This window comes from Octopus sinensis, linkage group LG4 (assembly GCF_006345805.1).
Source record: "Octopus sinensis linkage group LG4, ASM634580v1, whole genome shotgun sequence".
NCBI lineage: Eukaryota > Metazoa > Mollusca > Cephalopoda > Octopoda > Octopodidae > Octopus > Octopus sinensis.
Window position 1 is genome coordinate 124,319,068 of NC_043000.1, and position 21,869 is coordinate 124,340,936.

General features: G+C 35.1%; 1 protein-coding gene and 1 long non-coding RNA gene across 3 annotated transcripts in view; one reads left to right on the forward strand and one right to left on the reverse strand.

Annotated features, from left to right (window-relative positions):
- LOC115211132 (son of sevenless homolog 2) overlaps positions 1 to 21,869 on the reverse strand; it is a 117,194-nt gene that overhangs the window by 87,540 nt on the left and 7,785 nt on the right. The window lies entirely within an intron of this gene.
- Positions 9,533 to 18,128, forward strand: LOC118763107. Its single transcript, XR_004998862.1, has 2 exons — positions 9,533 to 9,573; positions 17,982 to 18,128. It is a non-coding gene; the product is annotated as an uncharacterized LOC118763107 (long non-coding RNA).

Sequence of the window (21,869 nt, forward strand, 5' to 3'; positions counted from 1 at the left end):
CCTGAGGCTATAGTAAAAGACATGTTCCCAAGCACTGAATCTTAATCCACCTATGCTTGTATATAAAAACATATATACATGTATATGTATTTATACAAATATGTATGTATTTATATACTGGTAGTGACCTAATTAGTTGTGGAGGATTAACTGAAAGTATAGATGCTTGAATAAGAATAAGATGGACATAGTGCAGAAAGCTATCATCTCTGTTGGCTACAACAGGTCTCTTTCTCTCAGAGTATATGACATGTTGTATGATTTCTGTGTATGAACAGCTATGCTATATGGTAGTGAGACATGGGCTATGAATACAGAAGACATGTAAAGACTAGGGAGGAATGAAAACAGCACAATCCATTGGATGTGTAATGCTAGTGTGCACAATATGACATGGTGCTAATGTACTGAGAGAAGAATTAGGTATAAGAAGAATCAGGTGTAGTGTGCAAGAGAGAAAACTACACTGGTTTGGTCAAGTGATATGTAGGGATGAGGACAGTTACATTAAGAAGTGCTGATCATATAAAGTGGATGGAATCTGTTGAAGGAGGCCCAGGAAGACATGGTACAAAGTAGTGAAAGCTGATCTGAAGATGCTGAGCTTTGCAGAGGAGATGAGAAAGGATCATTATTCTTTTCTACTCTAGGCACAAGGCCCAAAATTTTGGGGGGAGGGGATCAGTTGATTAGATTGACCCCAGTACATAACTGGTACTTAATTTATCGAGCCCGGCAAAATTTGAACTCAGAATGTAAAAACAGATGAAATGCCACTTAGCATTTCGCCCGGTGTGCTAACGTTTCTGCTAGCTCACCACCTTACTATTTATTATACATTATTATACAATCTGTGTAGTTAAGAATCTCACTTTGCAGGCACATGATTTTGGGTTCAGTCCTACCGTGCTGCACCTTGGGCACGGGTCTTCTGTTATAGCCATGGGCTGACCAATGCCTTTGAGTGAGTTTGGTTGACAGAAACTGTATGGAAGCCTGCTGTATATATATATATTTACATGTATATGTGTGCGTCTGTATTCATGTCTGTTTGTACTCCCATCACGTGACAACCACTGTTGGTTTGTTTATGTCCATGTAACTTGTGGTTTGTCAAAAGAGACCAACAGAATAAGTACCAGACTTAAAAAATAAGTACTGGGGTTGATTTGTTCAACTAAAACCCTTCAAGGTGGTGCCCCATCATGGGCATAGACCAATGACTGAAACAAGTAAAAGATAAAAGATAAAGCTACAATCTAGATGACAGTAAAATACTGTTTGACACTGAATATACAAACTACTAGATAGATAGTAAAACACTGCTAGTTTTTCAGTAGGTCTAATTTTATTCTCAGCAGCTCAGAGATGATGAAACAATGTTAAAATAGACAATGGAAGAACAAAGTTTGTTGGTCAATGAATAAAGTATTCACTTTTTTTTCTTTCTTTCTTTCTTTTTTTTTTTTGCTGATATAGGTTTACATGTCGTCACTGTTAAAAGCTACTCAAGGTGTATCTTGAAGATGAAACTTTAGTTAATACGGTAGATAAATGTGAAGTTTTAGAAAAAGTGTCAGGGAAAAACAAGTATGGAATTAAAGGTAAAAAGATAAGAAAAAGGTGTGTGGGTGACTAAAGAGAATAAAGAACATTATCCACATAGAATTACTGAATAGCTTATCTAACTGAAAACAAATAGTTTGTAGAGACTGATTCATATGCAAAAGTGTCAAAAGTTTAATAACCTTCATTTCTCTGAAAAATTTCAAGATTTGCAACAATCTGTTTGTGACATAAAGAAGGTCACCAGTTGATGTAGATCAATAGAAACCTGACTAGTTGTCGTTAACTCTTTAGCATTTATACTGGACATATCAGGCCCAAATATTCTCCCTGTTTATGTTAAAACTAGTCAGATCTGGCCTCTCACATCTACCTAACAATATCACTCTAAAAATAAAACAATCATACCATAGAAATCTCAAAGCTTCAAGATAATGCATTATTAATTCAAAACAATGTGAATAAATAAGCATTTAATTTAAGAGAGTAATCTAAATGCTAAAGGGGTGGGTGTAACCAGCCCACTTATGCGTACCTTTCCTTCATTGGACACTAAACTTTGCTTGCAAAGACCTGTTGAGGCAAGTGAAATCGAAATCAAATTTGATGACTGGCATCCATGCTAGTGGAGTGCTAAGAGTACCATACAAGCGTGATCATTGTCAGAGCAAAAAACTGGCCTCCGTGCCAGCGGCACGTAAAAAGCACCATTCGAGCATGATTGTTACTTGCGTCGCCTTACTGGCACTTGTGCTGGTTCCTGTGCAGATGGCACATAAAAGGTACCATTTGAATGTGGCCGTTGCCAGTACCACCTGATTTGCCCTTGTGCCAGTGGCACATAAAAGCACCCACTACACTCTCAGAGTGGTTGGCGTTGGGAAGGGCATCCAGCTGTAGAAACTCTGCCAGATCAGATTGGAGTCTGGTGCAGCCATCTGGTTTGCCAGACCTTAGTCAAATCATCCAACCCATGCTAGCATGGAAAGCGGACGTTAAACGATGATGATGAATTGAAATTATTTGGAAAGTTACTATATTATAATAACTTCTATCATTCTGGAAATGTTAAAAATGAGGGCAAAAACTTGGAGAATAATCAGGAGGGAGAATAGTTTTATGAACTGACATAGAAAAGCATGTTTTCTATTTCAGAAGATATGTAATACAGTAGGAGAGAAGCTGAAGAGTTTGAAAAGATTATAAAGTAATTATATATAAGTTTTGTGACCTAATATGCATCAGTAGACATACTAATATTCACTAACGTCTATATTCTCATCTGCACAATAAAACATCATATGTAACAATTGGGGGCTCTATGTAGTCACTGAATCTTCTATTTTCTTCAAATCACTCCCTGCCACCTATTAGAACAGAATTAACTAAAAAAAGTCATCTCTCATGCCTCTAGGAAAACTGAATAGGCATGGCTGAAAGGCCTTTTATCATAGAACTTGCTTAACTGAGATTAACTTGGGATGAAGCAACAACAAAAAGCGTCTATGTAGTTGCTCAAACTGCTACAAATAGCAACCAAATATCCCTCAAATTGCTTTAAAAACAAGGGCCATACTAAACAAATAAGTCCTGGCTTGTGTGCCTTTGATTATAGCTCTGCCTGATCAATGCTAGCTTAGGGCTATACAAACTGCAACTGACTTTGTTTTTAACTAAGACATGAGGTTTAATACACAGAAGAGATAGTTATTTTATGGTTAATTTTAAATCTATTAATTACTGCCAATAAGTATGTTTTCAGATTATCTGTGAGAAAAATATAAGTTGATAAAGAAGGTATCATATTTGGTGACATAAAAGATGCACAAGAATATTAGATACACCCCAATTTCAGCAGCACACATTAAAAAAAAGTGCCAGGGATAGAATTAACCTATGGGAGGCCTAATTTTGCATATAGGACCCAGGAGGATTTTTTGAGATATTTGGGAGGGGGGTGCATCTTATATACCACCAAATAAAGTAACTTTTTTTAAATAATTTCTGATCAGAACAAATGGAAAGTTATTTTCTTTTAACCTTTTTATGACAAAATTGTTTATTCAACTTTACACCTGATTTATCTATGAACTATACCCAATATTACATAGAATTTAAAAAATTTTCTGTTGCATTTTTAATCAGCTACTTTCAGCTAGAGTCCTATGTTAATGAACATTCTCTGTGTAAATGGAAATTTAAATAGGTTACAATCTCACTAAAATTGACATGGAAAAATTGCAAAAAGAAAAACAAAGAATTATTGGACCCAAACTTCAGCAAAGAATTTATATAAGTGCGAAATATTTTTAGACCACTTTCAGCAGTTAATCTTAATTTTCTTAATCTATTCTGAAGTTTTTACAAGCTGGTTGCAACTTATGGATGACTTCATTCATGATAACAAAGTTGATCTGGCTTTCTACTTCAAGTGAATGAGTAACTAATTAGAAAACAAATTAGTCTAATGTTAAGATTATAAATAACTTTTAATTTCCATTATTGAATTCTCAGCTCCTTAAGCCTTTCTTCATTCTTTACTTTATGTCCATAACCAGTACACATGCCTACTCTCCAAATAAGTGTTTGCTAATGTAATCAGTAAAGTTTTCTAAACTTGTTACTTCTGAGGTGACATTAAATGTTTATTAATAGAAGATTAATAACATAATAAAAACTGAATTTTGATGCCTCTTGCATATGAATATCTTTTGAGATAAAACAAAAAACAAAAACAGTGAAATCAGATGACCTACTGGTCCTTAGAAACAAAAATAAGGGCAATGCAAAGTTTATATTTGTAAAATAGATAAGAAATAAAGAGGGAAAGTTCGACAGAAACTCAGTATCAAAGACATTTGCTGCCTAAAGATTTGGAGATAGTGAGAATTTATCTGAATTTAGATAGCGATTATAGTAGTTTGGTACCAAAATTCTGTAAAGTTTATGAATATAAAAATACCTACAAATGGTGAATTCCAAATGGAAACAGTGCCAAGATAAGTTGACATATTTCAATTTAAATAAAATTCTATAAACTCAACTCACATGAGAAAAAAAAAAAGGGGCAACATTTAATTTATAAATAAATTTCTTTTGCATTGACTTTCTTTTCTGTGCACATGTCTGATCAAATGGAAAGAGAAATAATCCTAAGTAATCCAGATGTCAAGATATCCTAAATCTTAATTTAAATATGATCCCACGAAAAGTAGAACACTACATCCATCACCACCAGCCTGAATGCAAGACACAGTAGACAGACTCTTCCACAGACTTGACACAACACCTATAGCAAGATACAAACTTAAATGAGGCAAATAATACAGAAATGATAATAATTGATGTTAAAATTTTATGTATTATTTACAAAGCACAGGAGTGGCTGTTTGGTAAGAAGCTTGTTTCCCAACCATGTGGTTCTGAGTTCAGTCCCACTCTGTGACACCTTGGACAAGTGTCTTCTACTATAGCCCCAAGCTGACCAAAGTCTTGTAAATGGATTTGGTAAACAGAAATTGAAAGGCGGCCAGCTGGCAGAAAGGTTAGCAGGCCGGGCGAAATGCTTAGCGGTATTTCATCTGCTGTTACATTCTGAGTTCAAATTCTGCCAAGGATGAAAAGCAAAGGCCGACTTTGCTTTTCATCCTTTCGGGGTCGATGTAATCGACTTAATCTGTTTGTCTGTCCTTGTTTGTCCCCTCTATATTTAGCCCCTTGTGGACAATAAAGAAATAAGAAATTGAAAGAAGCCTGTCACATGTGTGTGTGTGAGCATATATTTATATGTGTGTGTCCTTGTGTTTATTCCCACCACCACTTGACAACTAGTGTTGGTTTGTTTATGTCTCTGGAACTTAGCAATTCAGCAAAAAGAAACCAACAGAATAAGTACCAGGCTTAAGAAAACTATAAGCACACGAGTTGATTTGTTCAAGTACAACCCTTCAAAGCATGCTGCAGCATGGTTGCAGTCTAATGACTGAAACCGGTAAAAGATGAAAAATATGAATTCATTGAAATATAAATAGCGCTACCATAAACAACAGCATTGATGACAACGATGATGGCAACAATATAATGATCCAGATGCTAACAGTTATGTTCATCAAGGATAGCCATTTCGAAATCAATAATTAAAATTCTTAAAATTTCAAAATTACAAACAAGCATCTTCAAAGAAGCATTTTATTAAAGCTCTTTCATTCCAAATGTTATTAAACTGTTTTTATGAAAATAAAATTTTAAAATAAATAAATAAAAAAAAGTATGCTTTTACACTTTTTTGTTTTCTGCTTTCAATTCAAAAACCAACACAGCAAGCCATAACTAACAGTAATTATATATCAAAATAAGCCTGTAAACAGCACAGAATCTTACACTAGTACAGCTATCTTTAGAACTTAATCTATTTACCATAACATTAAAAAGGAATAATAGGTTTTCTATGTCACATTACACAACAAAATAATACATCATTTATTTTTACACAATCTAATTTAGTAAAAAAAAAAATTCTTCCCAAAATAGTATTGATACTGACCTTGTTGGAAGGGGGTGGGGGAGATTAATTAAATATAATGTATAAAAAATTATATTAAATTCACCATCCTGGTTCTCTTCCATTACTCTCCCAACGACTCTCTTGCTCTATTATGGCACTTGAACCTCAAGGGTATGCCTTGGCACTTGCTACTACCTATACCTCTCTCTTCCTTTACTCAACTATCTCATTTATACTCTGATCCCCGATCCTTGTGAGCCTGCCCGGCCTTTTGCCACCATCTCCATCCTACGGTCTCCCACTCACACACACTCTCTCTCTCTCTCTCCTCCTGTAATTCCCTCAGGTTGGGCAACCATGTATTTTCTTTGTAGTAGCACGCCTGTTTCTGTCTTCCCTGATCTTTCTCTCTCCGGCCAGATAACCTTGTACTTCCTCTACAGTAACACACCTGTATCTGTCTCACTATAACCATTTCATCATCAGCTCCTCCAATGGTTTCTCCTCTCTTAAACGTTTTTGTCTTGAAAGTACTTGGTGATCCTGTCAGTACAGGTGCCACTTAAAAGTACCCAATCCACACTGTAAAGTGGCTGGTATTCGGAAGGGTGTCTAGCTGTAAAAACCTAACCAAAACTGACTTCACCTGTGCTTGTGTCACATAAAAAGTACTAAGTCCACTCTGCGAGTGGTTGGTGTTAGAAAGGGTATCCAGCTGTAAAAATCCTGCCAAAACAGTCAGAGAAGTCCAGTGCAGGCTTCGGCCTGGCTGACTCTTGTGGTACCATCCCACCCATGCTAGCATGGAACACGGATGTTGATCCTCTTTCATCACTTTCTTTTTTCCCTAATGTACAGAGGATAAGGCACCCTCTCTAACGTCAGTGACAGGAAGGGCATGCAACTATAGAAAACATACCATGAGTAGAATGCAGATGCAAAATGTGGTCATGTAGTCCTCAATTTGTCCAATTGAGAGCTGTAATTCTAAATAAGAGGTGACTTGGTCCATGAGAAGAAGTATGGAAAAGGAAGGCATGATAATGGTGATTATACCACTTAATCTCAGAAAATTCATCGTGATCAAGTCAACTCCGGAGGTAAATTTAATATTTAATCTCTATTTCTAATGAATCTTCAAAGAGGATCTGTTCTTGAAATAAATGAGGTGAAAGCATAATTTTCTATAAGATAAACTATTTCACACACACACAGAAAGAGAGGAGTCAGCTATATACTTCAGACACAGAAATTAATAAAATGTATACCTAAAACACAGTGAACTCAACTCATTTAATCATACCTTTAAAAGAATGCTACCTAAGGAAACAAAAGCAGATGATGTAATTCCTAACTAAAAGGAATTTAAAATAATATGAATGGACAAGGCTGTAGTAGTTAACCATAATCATTATTAAATACCCCGAACATGTAACTAAATTTGAATTTTAAAATTTTATTAAAAGGAAATAATCTCTCATCTGATTTAAAATTTTCTCAATAAATAATTGAATTACAAACTTCAAGAAATAGTGTTTGTGCATTTTCTTCCTTAGCAAGACACATTTCTATGGGACACTATGGTGACACAGGATTTTCTTCATAGTACCATGTTCACAACATAAAAGACTTTACTAGTACAAAAGTATAGTTACTGTAACTTCCTTTTAAAAAAAAAACTCAGCGTTTTGAGGTTATCTTGCCCTCAGAATTTGCATTTAATAGCAGCAAACTACTAACAAGTGTTCTGCTGCTCTACTTGTTACCTTCCCCTTTGATTACATAATGAACTGGTTAACCGAGTAACATATGTGACAAAACAGCAAAATATCAAAAGCTTTATTCCTGAATGGTAACATATTTGAAGATATGAAATTAGTCAAATATATTCAAATAACTCAAATAAACTCACTGAGAACTCCACAATTGGATTGAAGAAAGAAAATCTATAAAGATTTGGAATTTGCAAACACAACAAACAAAATGTATGGCAGTATGTCATGCTTTGTTCTATAACCACTAATTATTAAAAAACAATGACACAATCTCTACATCATTCATAAACAACTGACTACATCTCAAATATCAAGGACATGGTAACATGTTACTTAAAAAAAAGAAACCAATCACTACATTTTACCATTACTAATATATGGCCAAAAAGTGTGACTATCAATAAATAGGTGATAAACTGATGCAAATAGATGCTTCTACATTTGAAGAACAGTGCCATAAAATATATAATGTATATGACTATACATTACAGGTCGTCGACTTATGACCTGTCTGACTTACTACAGATCAACTTTACAGTGACTGGTGCACCAGCTCTCAGCACCAATAATAAATAGTCCAGTTGAAATCTAATGGTTAGAAATTAACTTGTCTATGGATGATGTCAGCTAACAAACGCTTCCCCTAAGTTTGGTTATCGATCGCCACTGTGGTTACCCCATGTGCTGGATGAATATCTTGTCGTGGAGGCATTGAGGCAACCACGTATTTGTTTATAAGAACACTGCTTGAGACTCTGAAATTTTTGACTAATGCCAGTATGATAGGGTAATAATACAGAATGGTGTATCTGACTTTTACTTGAGAATGTAAAAGTATAAAACAAAGCTATGCAGACCTATAGGCAGATTTACAACCAGTCGTCAGTCAGAACCAATTGTGATGACGACCTGTATTTCTTGAGTGGATTTGATAAATGGAAACTGAAAGAAGCCCAGTGTATATGTACATATACATATGTATGCGTGTGAATATGCGTATGTTTGTCTCTCCTTGGCTTGAGATTATTGCATAACAGTCGTAAATGAACATCACTATCATAACAAGTAGTGTCATTCATTTCCAATATTGAATGAAAACATGTCTGGCCTTGGAAATGTCACCTTGCTTGGAAACATGTAAAGGCTGGTGACAGGAACGGCATCCAGCCACAGATATTATGCCTAAGCTGACATCAGAGCATGACACAGCAGTGCAGGATGCCAGTTCTCTATTAAACCATCTAACACATGCCAGCATGTAAAGCAGCTGTTACAATGATGAGGCTTTATATAACATATATATATATATATATATATATATATATATATATATATATCACAACATATACACATAGGTGTACATATGTAACATACATATATATATAACATACATTTATATATATATATATTATATATATATATATATATATATAGATGTATATATATATATAATCATACATTTATATATATACATATATATACATATACATTTATATACATATATATATATATACATTATATACATATATATATATACACATTTATATACATATATATATATATATATATATACACATTTATTTACATATATATACATTTATATACATATATATATATATACATTTATATACATATATATATAAAGTAAAGGTAAAAACCCCCTTCGGTCATGAATGACCATGGGATTGCACCTAGAAAGTTACCCTCCTAGACACAAGTCCGGGCAAGGTTGTTTATAGAAGACCAGCAGTCGCCCATGCATACCAGCCTCCCCTCTCCACGCCACCAGTGTTATCCAAGGGAAAGACAAAGGTCGATACAGCTTGGCACCAGTGACGTCGCAACTCATTTCTACAGCTGAGTGAACTGGAGCAACGTGAAATAAAGTGCTTTGCTCATACATTTATATACATTATATATATATATATATACATTTATATACATATATATATATATATACATTTATATACATATATATATATATACATTTATATACATATATATATACATTTATACATATATATACATATACATACATTTACATATACATTTATACATATATATATACATATATACATATATATACATATACATACATTTACATATATATATATATATATACATGTATACATTTATACATATATATACACACATATATATATATACATATATACATTTTACATATATATACACACATATATATATATACATATATACATTTATACATATATATACACACATATATATATATACATTTATACATATATATACACATATATATATATATACATACATATACACATATATATATATATACATACACATATATATACGCATATGTACATATATATATGTATATATATATATATATATACACACATATCTATATACATATATATATATACACACACATATATATATCAACACACACACATATATATAGTTGATAAACGGACAAGGATTAGCTACAAGAAGAGCATTTAACTGTAAAACAATTACTCAAAAATATATTTATTTGCGAAACCCAAACTAGCCTAGAAAAACAGATGTTAAAGAAATGACCTTAAGGAGGCTGAATCCTATTGCATGTCATATTTGAAAAGGTATCTTCTTCTATAACCTCAAGCTGACCAATGCCTTCTGATTGAAATTTGGCTGGCAGAAAAAATATGTGTGTGTATCATCATCATCATTAAACATGTTTTCCATGCTGGCATGGGTTGGATGGTTTGACTGAAAACTAGTAAGCTGGAGAGCTGGCATGGGTTCTATGGTTGGATGCCCTTCCTAATGCCATATATATATATATACATTAATTGCTTGTAAGGACATTATATGTCCATATAAGTTGCCAGAAATGTCTTTAATATGTAAAATTGATATAGCCAATTGTGTTACACTGCCAATATTTAGCGGCTATTTAAACAATGTGTTAATGGATTGGATGCGATGCTGAAGCAGGACCAAGAACTCCTGGAATATGCATATACACCTGTTTTTCTATCTTCAACAGCATTGTTTACATTCTTTTATTTGTTTCAGTCATTTGACTGTGACCATGCTGGAGCACAACCTTTAGTTGAACAAATCGACCCCAGGACTTATTGTTTGTAAGCCTAGTAGTTATTCTATTGTTACAAGGACATAAACACAACGACATTGGTTGTCAAATGATAATGGGGATACAAACACACACACACATATATATATATATATATATATTATATATATATATATATATATATATATATATATATCATCATCATCGTTTAACATCCATTTTTCATACTAGCATGGGTTGAACAGTTCAACCAGGATCTGGGAAGCCAGGAGGCTGCACCAGGCTCCAGTCTGATCTGGCAGTGTTTCTACAGCTGGATGCCCTTCCTAATGCCAACCACTCTGTGAGTGTAGTGGGTGCTTTTTATATGCCACCAGCACAGGGGCCAGAGGAGGCTGGCAAACAGCCACAATCGGTTGGTGCTTTTTACGTGTCACCAACATAGATATATATAGATATACACATACACACACAAACAGGCTTCTTTCAGTATCTGTCTACCAAATCCACTCACAAGGTTTTGGTTGGCCTGAGGCTATAGTAGAAGACACTTGCCCAAGGTGCCACACAGTAGGACTGAACCTGGAACCATGTGGTTGATAAGCAAGCTACTTATAAAACAGCCACTCTTGGATGTACTTGTATAAAAAATGTTTTAATTTTCAGTGCTGACTCTAATTTCTATACAAAATCTGTAGAAATAAACTTTAAAAACTGTGTGTATATGGGGTGTATATGTTCCCTTTCGATACCTACCCAGCTGAAACCAGCTCTGGCTCTGACTACAAATGTATTGTTTTTATAAGTTTTCAATTAAACTCTTCCACCAAACCTTAGTCACAATTTATGTTCCTAACACTAATTTAATGCTAACTAAGTTATTTTACTGTATTCTTTGATATATTTAAAATTAATTGAAAAAAAACATAGAGCATCTCAAAATAAATACAATAACTAAAGGGTTAATACCATCTGAGTACCAGCGATGTTGGTTTATATCTCTCAAAAATAATATGCCCTGTAGCTCTTTGATTTTGATGTGTGACAATCAGTGGAATGACACAGACCTTACTTCAAAAACAAGGGTTGCTAACAAGAAAGGCATCCAGCCAAAGAAAATTGCATCAGTAGGTTTCATCTAACTCATGCTAATATATAAATGTGGATGTAAAAATGATGGTGATGGATGATTATATAATTATCAGTGTGATATTCAAGTAATTTTCTATCTATTTTCATTCACTTTTTCTAAAGATAAATCTAATAAGCTCTAGTTTAATTCTCCTTTAATTAAATACTACTACTACTACTGATGAGACTGATATGTATAAAGAGTCTGTCAGTCTGTGTTGACCAGTCATCTGCACTTTATGCACAGATCTCATCACCACTCATATCACTTTTGAGGTCCCCCTCCCCTTCAACCTCTCTTCTAAAATATGGGTAGCCATGTAGCTACTTTGCAACAAGAAACTTGTTCTGCTTCAGTCCTTTTCTCTTATGTTTTCTCCCTCACTCATTCTCCAAGCATAAAATTCCCTCATACACACATACACTCGGGGTTCATAGTCTTCTTACATGTTGCACGGTAACCTCACTAGTGCAGGTGGCATAAAAACCAAGCACCCAATACACACTGTAAAGTGGTTGGCACTAGGAAAGATATACAGCTGTAGAAACGATGCTAAACAGACACTGAAGCAGAACACAATCTTGGACCTAATAGGTCCTGTCAAACTGTCCAACCCATGCCTGCTTGAAACATGGACATTAAATTATGATGAAGACTGGCAGTTACCCAAGCATATGTCTTCCTTCTTTATATCAACAATGTTTTCCAAGGGAAAGATCACAAACATGGACTGATACAGCCAGGGACCAGTATCATAGCAAGTATTTCTGTCAGAATACAAACGAGTGAAACAGATACCACAAGGCATCTTGTTTGACCAACTTGATTACATAGAAAACTGATTAGTTTCAACTGATGGAAATCAATTACATTTTCCTTCTTTTTTTGTGTGTACTAATTTTGATAAAATTTTGACACTTAAATTGGCTTTAAGATTGAATGAAATTCATCATCATCATCCTCATTTAATGTCCATTGTCCATGGTGGCATGGATTGGATGGTTTGACCAGGGCTGGTAAATTGGGGGGATGCACCAGACTCCTGTCTGATTTGGCATGGTTTCTACAGCTGGATGCCCTTCCTAATGCCGTCTTTATTTTATTTCTATTACACCTGTTCCTCAAATTCACATCAGCATTTTATAAATATACATATATGTATATTATGAATATACATAAGTTTATGCTAAATTTCTTTTCACACAGTAGTTTGAAGCAATCATCTGTGATAACATTTTTAACCCATATTTATTCATACGTAAAGGTCATCCTGTTGTACCACTACTCTGCGTCTCTCATTGAACTCACAAAGGCATTCAAGCTTGTGAGTACAAAATCTTTGCCAAGACAGAATGCCAAGAATGGGTGTGCAGACATGAAAGGCATCATTCAGTTTGATGGCTCTTCCTTGAAATCCTTCAGTATTCACAGTGCATTGAAACAGGGCTGTCTACTTGCTCCTGCTACCTTCTTTGACATTTTCTTTGTTGTCATGCTAAAGCACATCTTCTGAACATCAACTGATGCTGTTTACTTTTCATAGAAAATCAAACAGGAAACTGCTCAGTTTGTCCTGACTAAAAGCAAAACCCAGAGTATGTGAAGTACTCATCAGTGACATACAGTTTGTAGATGTTGCAGCAACTGCAAAGCATCATGAACATTCTCACAAGGGACTGTCTAGCCTTCAGCTTGACCTTCAATCAGAAGACAAAAAGCCAAGTCAAGATGTTGAACACTACCATTACCATTAACAACTGCAAGCTGGAAGTAATCCACAAGTTCACATACTATGGTTTCACCATCATGGACAAACTCTCACTCAAGAGTCTGAGATCAACAAACATATTGGAAAAGTAGCCTGAATGCTGGCTAGGCTGACAATGAGAATCTGGGAGAACAGTAAACTAATGGTTGCAGTCAATACAGCCTGTATCCTCAGCACAGTGCTGAACACTAGTGATACTTAGAGGCTCTACTCCATACAAGAGCATTTTCTGCATACAATCTGAATGTCTTCCACATAGTCTGAAACACATTCTGGGTATTAAATGGACAGACAGCAATGAGGTTCTGGTTTGTATGCACATACCCAGTCCCCTCAATCTACTGCAACAATGATACCTCTGCTAGTTGGCCCTTGTACACTGCATGGCAAATGAGAGGATCCCAAAAATTTGTTGTATGAGAAGAACAGAAGGAGGACACCATCTTTGTTTCAAGGATGTCTGCAAGAAAGATGTGAAATCTCTTTACATGAACACTGAAAGGCGGTTGTTCTTGATGGAGTCTGAAACTAAACACGGGGTTTAAAAGATGAGAGGAGAAGCTGAGTTTTGTTGATGAAGAAAAGTAAACTCAAAGGAAAAACAGCACCAAAACAAAAGTAGCAGACAGTGCCTTCATGTGTCATCACCGTACTTAAAAAAACTATCTCTCATATATAGATCTCTACAGTCACAGAAGACATTATTCTGTTAACAAAACTGAAGCAAGACTTTCCAGGCACAAATTCATGATTTTGCAAATCTAACAGCTGCCTCCAATTCTACACACTCAGGTATATAATGTGCATCATTAATTATGGACAATAAAATCCTGGAAAAATAACTTTAGTGTATAATATGCACTGACTTTCCTTTAGAATTACAATATATTGAAAAAAGGAGCTTAGATTTATTATAATTGCTATATAAAACACATTGAAAAAGTTCACATCCTAAACAAAACAAAAGGCAAATTTGAAAGTGACCTTTGAAATTTACTTGTGAAGGCTGTAAAAGTACACCCAAAGTCAAAGAAAATTATTTTGATTTTGATAATAACAATGAGCAAAAATAAGTTTATACTTAATTTTAACATTCAGTTAGTATAGTAATGCCCACATGGGTATGTTGACATAAGAAAACTAAGTATTGTATAAGTGTGAATTTTTTAAAACTTAAACACTTTTTTTTTTTATTATGAATTGGATTTTTGTTACAAAATTAAGCATTCAGGATCTGGTAGAATTTGTTTTTAATAAAAACAAAAAAAAATTATTCAGAATCATAATAACTCGAAATACAGCATTTTAAATTTTCAGAAAGCATAAAAGACATTTTTAAAACCATTCCTTTGAATGCTACATATGTCATTTTGTAGGACATAGATTGGGTTGACACAGAAAATTGTATCTAATTTGTAGTATGAATTTCAGTTTAGATGAAAACAAAACACATTTCGTTGCTACTAACGCCAATTTTACTTTCTGATTATTTCGTACTAAGAATTGTGAGTAAAATGTTGCTGTATTTCGTCAAACATTGAGGCTGTTTCCTATTTTACTAATATGTTGAAATGGTTCCGAAATAAATGAAAAATTGAAATAGATACAAGTGAAACAATGAAATATACTTAGTATCTGTTTATTTGCTGCTACATATATATATGTAGCTTGTGTATATATGTTATGACAAGAACATATATTTGCTAAAATTTTCATCTGTGATTCAATAACTTGCTGTAAGAAGTAACGCAAAAGCATCCTATACATGACCATCCAGTCATTATAGCATTTATATATATGTATGTGTGTATATATATATATATACTGTAAATCCTCGAGTATAATCCGCATTTTTTTCCCAAAATTTAAAGGTCAAAATCCCTAGTGCGTACTATATACGAGGTTAAAAATGAAAATTATTTTCTAAGCAATGTCTGAGTCTCTATTTGCTGTCCAGCAATGTTCATTCAGACGCATTTTGTGATGTCGGGTGTGAAAATACCAAAAGCTAAGCCAGAAAGCAATGAAGTCATAAAAGAATCATCCATAACATGCAGTATGCAACATTTATTAAATGTTATTACTGTTATTTATTTTCTGCAAACAAAATGCACAAAAAAGCTACACGTTTGCATTATGTTATATATACAAGGACGTTACCGTATAAATTTTTACAAACCAAGGATGTTATATAGACCTCCTTGACTCAAGTTAGAGAAGTGGTGTGTATTATATACAAGGTTTAAGTTTTTCAGAGGTGCAGCCCCCTAAAAATCCCCTGCGTATTGTACTCAAGGGCGGACTATACTAGAGGATTTACGGTATGTGTGTGTGTATGTATGTATGTGTATATATATATATATATATATATATATATATATATAGCCAGCATGGAAGCCAGATGACGAGTTTAATATAATCATGTAATAAAATAGGTTTAAAGGAAATATGTCATTTAATGTCCTTGTTCCATGCTTACATGGTTAGGTCAAAGGACTGCATCATGCACCACTGTTTATTTCATATGGTTTCTACAACTGGATGCCCTTCCCTTCCTAAATGCCAACCACTTTACAGTATGTACTGGATGTTAATACATGTGTATATATATATATATATATATATATATATATATATATATATATTCAACAAAATATATTGCATATATATTAAACAATATATTGACTGGTTATGGCTGGAACACAAAGGTGTTATTTCCTTTTATAGTGGATATTGAAACAAAATCAATTTTAATAAGTATATGCTCTTATAATAGTGTATATAGACAAACTAAGATACACAGTAGCATATAAACAATGTAAGTGCACATCATCATTTTAATTTTACATATTACATCTGAATCTTTTTAATGTTAGTAAAATAGGAAACAACCTTGATCAATAAAATTTCCAATATGGGCATGATAAAGAAAATGATGAACATGACATATATTATTACTATCACAGCAAAAATGTGACATTATAATTGTGATTTACACTCTTTGTAACACTTTGATTAGCTTGGATAACATCTCCAGTTATGTCATCCCAAATACTGCTATGTAAATGGGACAGGCAAGCATTTACTTCTCATGTATAATGTGCATCCTTAATTTTTGAGTTTAAAAATTTGGAAGAAAAAGAGGGTATTATGCATGAATAAATATAGTAATATGCGTGGCTATGTGGTAAGAAATTCGCTTCCCAACCACATGGTTTCAGGTTCAGTCCCACTGCATGCACTGTGGGCACTCCGACCTCATAAAACCCTCACCAGCAATGACTACCCAAACAGACCAATGGGTTGGAAGATAGTCACTTGAGTGGTGCAATGGTGTCATCCACCAGAGATAAGGAATCACCAACAAATGGTGGATGCAGTGACATGCTGTTACAGAGCAGGACACCATACCATCGCCACCAACACCTTTAGTATGTTGTCCTAAGCAGTGACATCTCAAGTCATGTGCACACTGGGTAGTTGTTCGGGGAGGGGCCTCATGGGTCTAGGAGCCCAATTCTGATATATGTATGCTGTGGCTGGTTGTCAATAAATAATAAATACCATAGGGCCCAATGCATTGATTTACTTGTTTGTTCCTTCTCGAGCCATGACTGGCTCATAAGGGCCGGCTTCCCAGTTTCCTTGGCGTATATGTTCCCCACCTGGACAGGACGCCAGTCCATCGCAGGTGAGATGCAAGATGCAGGAGGAAAGAGTGAGAGAAAGTTGTGGCAAAAGAGTCAGCAGAAGTTCGCCATTACCTTCTGCTGGAGCCGCGTGGAGCTTAGGTGTTTTGCTCATAAACACACACATCGCCTGGTCTGATATTTGAACCCGCGATCCCTTGACTGCAAGTCCGCTGCTCTAACCACTAGGCCATGTGCCTCCACTATTGATTTACTTAGGGGGCTATATTGCTGCTAAGATGGCTCTGGTCTTAACTATATTCAAGATGAGTGATCACTATTTGAAATCATGATGCTTAGTTAGCATTTCAAGTTTCAGCTTTATCATTCACAAGCAGGAAATGGAGAGACAGTACTGTAGTCATGTTTGATTCATATAATTTCTGTGCTGTGAGGCTACTGTATAGGGTAAAAAAACCCTTCAGTCACATATGACCATGAGATTGCACCAAGAAAGTTACCCTTCTAGGTATAAGTCTGGGCAAGGTAGTTTATGGAAGACCAGCAGTCGCCCATGTATACCAGCCTCTCCTCTCCACACCACCGATGTTACCCAAGGAAAAGGCAGAGGCCAATACAGTTTGGTACCAGTGACGGTGCAACTCATTTCAACAGCTGAGTGAACTGGAGCAATGTGAAATAAAGCCCAGTCCAGGAATCAAACTCACTACCTCGTGATTGCAAGCCAGATGCTGTAACCACAGTCATGCACCTTCACAAACGTTGCATGCTACTGAATAAGACTACATTTAATATGACCATACTGGAGAATATTTCCAGGAGCTCAGTTCATAGATGTAATGCAAGGTTGGTGAAAAATATCTAGGTTGTGAGTAGATAATCCGAAGGAGTATACCTGATAAGAAGTAGTTGAGAAGAGGCATTTAATACAGCCTCAGAGGTATTTAGGAAATATAGTTGAACCATTTTACACTCTGAGTTAAGAGAATGAAGATAAGGGAGAGTGAGAGATGTATCAAAACACACACGCTGAAATGAAGTAAGCTGACAAATTTCATATCCAAGAGAACAGATATAATTAATAGCTACTCCCAAGCTGACATCAAGCCATATTGTCACATTCAAAGAGCTCAAAAATAAGAGAGCTATTGGTGCATGATATGAGAGAGTAGATGCTGGATAGAAATGGTTCAATGGTGATCATTTGACCACCACAACATAGGGAAAGGAACCAAAAAATATTAGAAAAATAGTTTTTCAAGACTGCTTCTTTGATATTAAAAGTGAGTGTAATACACTTGTGGTTGGTGGAGGGTTATTCTTTGGGGATATGACATGTTCTCATGTTTTCATAAGTTGGAGATAGATACCCATAAAAAGAGGGAAGTTAGAGTTTGATAAGGACAGAAACCAAAATAGAGGCTCATTGAGGGTGATGACAGTAACACTGCCATAACAAGTCATCTTGCCAGGCTGAGACAAAAGTAAAAGTTTCTGTATTTAGATGACTGTTGCACACGAAGGCTTGATAGGTGGGATTTGAGAAAGTGAGTTCAGTTTCTGAATGGATTTGGAAGCAAGACGGTGCTTTATTCATGGCCACTCAAGATATTGCTCAGAATTATCTTGATTGAAAAAGAGCAGCAAAAAAGTACTCTGCAAAATAGGTGGAGATCTTCTCAATAAGGAATCAGAAAGTCTGACCTTAATTTGAAAAGCAAGAGAACTCACAGAATATGTAAGGCATAAAAGTATCCTCTCTTTTGTGTGAATGACTTTTACATGACCAGAAGTTATTTTGTCAAAATACTGCAGGCAGAATCTATCTTTTACTGCTTCAATCATGGGATTGTGGCCATGCTGGGAAACTGCTTTGAAGGGTTTTGTCAAACTTATGCCAGACACTTATTCTATCAGTTCTTATTACCAAACCATTAATTTAGGGGACATAAATAAACCACCACCGGTTTTCAAGTAGTGATGGGGGTCAGACATAACACTAACACACACATATAAACTGACTACATAAGAAGTGAAGTGAGAGAATAGATGCTTATTCCATCAGTTGACAGCCGTTTCGTAATCTGCATTAATTACATAAACAATGCTATACCATCCATTATGCATATACATATGTGTGTGTGTGTATATATATATATATATACATATATATATATATATATATATGAATATACACACACACACACATATAACTATAATTGTGCTGTAACATGAATTGACAACACTTCAGGACATTTCATAGCATGAAACAACACTCATTCTCTCACTTTACTTATCATATTAGGTTAATTTTTACACATACTTTCCACCGTTGTGACTCCTAGATTTTTCAGAATGATGGAAAGGTTACATCCTAGCCTTAACCATGGTCATTCTCAATAGCCATGCACCAGGCAGGGATTTTACTGTGAGCTCTGTTTGATTCTTTGACTCCCTAGGTGATGGGCTTCTTTCAGTTCCTATCTACCAAACCCACTTACCAAGCTTTGGTTGGCCTGTGGTATAGTAGAAGACACTTGACCAAGGTGCCATGCAACGGGATGGAACCCAAGACCACATGGATGGAAAGTAATCTTCTTAACCATACAATCACACATGTGTGGTTAAGAAACTTGCTTCTATTTTATGTGTCTTGTATGAGAACTGCTGGTATTGGAAGTTGTTGAGATTTTGGTGTATGTGAGATAAGGAAGAACATATCTACATGGGCAGTTTTTGTTCATGGCTTAGCTTAATCAAATGGATTTTAGTAGAAGTATTTCATTACAAATATGTAGTCAGTGTAGAATTAGTAAAGCTCTGACGTATCAGCTGACCATAGAGATCAAAAGATAGGTAGTGTGTGGTGAATTGACCGTGGTGAATTGACCTTGAGTAAGTTGTGCTTTGATTAGACAGTAATCGGATAATTTTATGAGGGAAGATACTGTAATGTTGAGTTTGGAATTGAGAAAGGAAACGAATGGCAAACTGATGTAGCTAATTCATCATGATGAAAATAGATTTTTCAATACCAGAGAGTGCACCATGCCAGCATGGAAAATGGATGTTAAATGATAATGATGAGGTAGATGGTAGATTTTATAATATGTTGCACAAATGCAGAAAGTAATATTTAGTCATTTAACTCTCTAGATTAAAAAAAAAATGTACACAGATGTAACTAGCAATAGGATCTGTAAAATAAAATCCTTAAACTGTTTGGGTGGCTTGTAGGGTGATTACAGTGAAATGTATAAACTTTAAAAAGGTGTGAAGAATTGTCTCTCAAGCTAATGTTGGAAAGTCCAAGCAGTTGCTTGACTTACTAGATATAGCAACCAAGTCTCTTTCATATTATACTCTCCTGTCTTAGAAAAAAGGGAGAGACACATAAGATAATATAGTCCTAGATATCCCTAAAAAAGCAGGATGGTCACAACTGGAATGCTTTTGAGCAAAAGTATGCCCAATCAAGGATGATTTGGAGCTAAACAACAATAGCAAAGTGTTTCTCCCTAGATCCAAAAAGAAGCATTATGCTGATACTTCTTAGTAGAGAGAGAGATAGAGATTAGAATATATAAGATGTGCAGAAGGTGGAAAGAAATGAGTCAGGTATGGTTTGTTGAATGTGTAATGCTAAGTTGCATGAAAAGCAGAATAGGAGTGAGCTGAGGGAGTGGTTGAGTTTGGAAAGCATTAACCAAATGAGCAGGAGAGACAACTGGCATAATATGGACATGTGATGTGTATGCATAAGTAACTACTGATTGAAAAAGTACCAGCTGAAGGTGCAAGCAGTAATGAATAACCAAGGATACACTAGGGATAAGTAAAATAAATAAATATATATATATATATATCATCACCATTATTTAACGTCCACTTTCCATGCTGGCATAGGTTGGACAGTTTGACTGAGGACTGGCAAGCTGGGAGGCTACACCAAGCTCCAATCTGATTTGGCAAAGTTTCTACAGCTGGATGCCCTTCCTAATGCCAACCACTCCAAGAGTGCAGTGGGTGCTTTTTACATGCCACCAGGGCCAGTCAGGCAGCACTGGTACTGACCACGCTCAAATGGTGCTTTTTACATGCCACTGACATGGGCGCCAGTCAGGTGGCATATATATGTGTGTGTGTGTGTGTTAGGACATGGCTATGTGGTTAAAAATTTCACTTCACAACTACATGGTTTCAGGTTCAGTCCCACTATGTGACACTTTCAGCAAATGTCTTTTACTATAGTAACAGGCCAATCAGTGCCTGACATAAATTGTAAAGAAGCCTGTTATATATATATATATATTATACACACATATAAATCACCATTGCTCTTCCTATCAGCAATCCAAATAAGATATTCCCCCCTTGTCCTTTAATTTACAAAACAGTTCAAAGGCACATGCT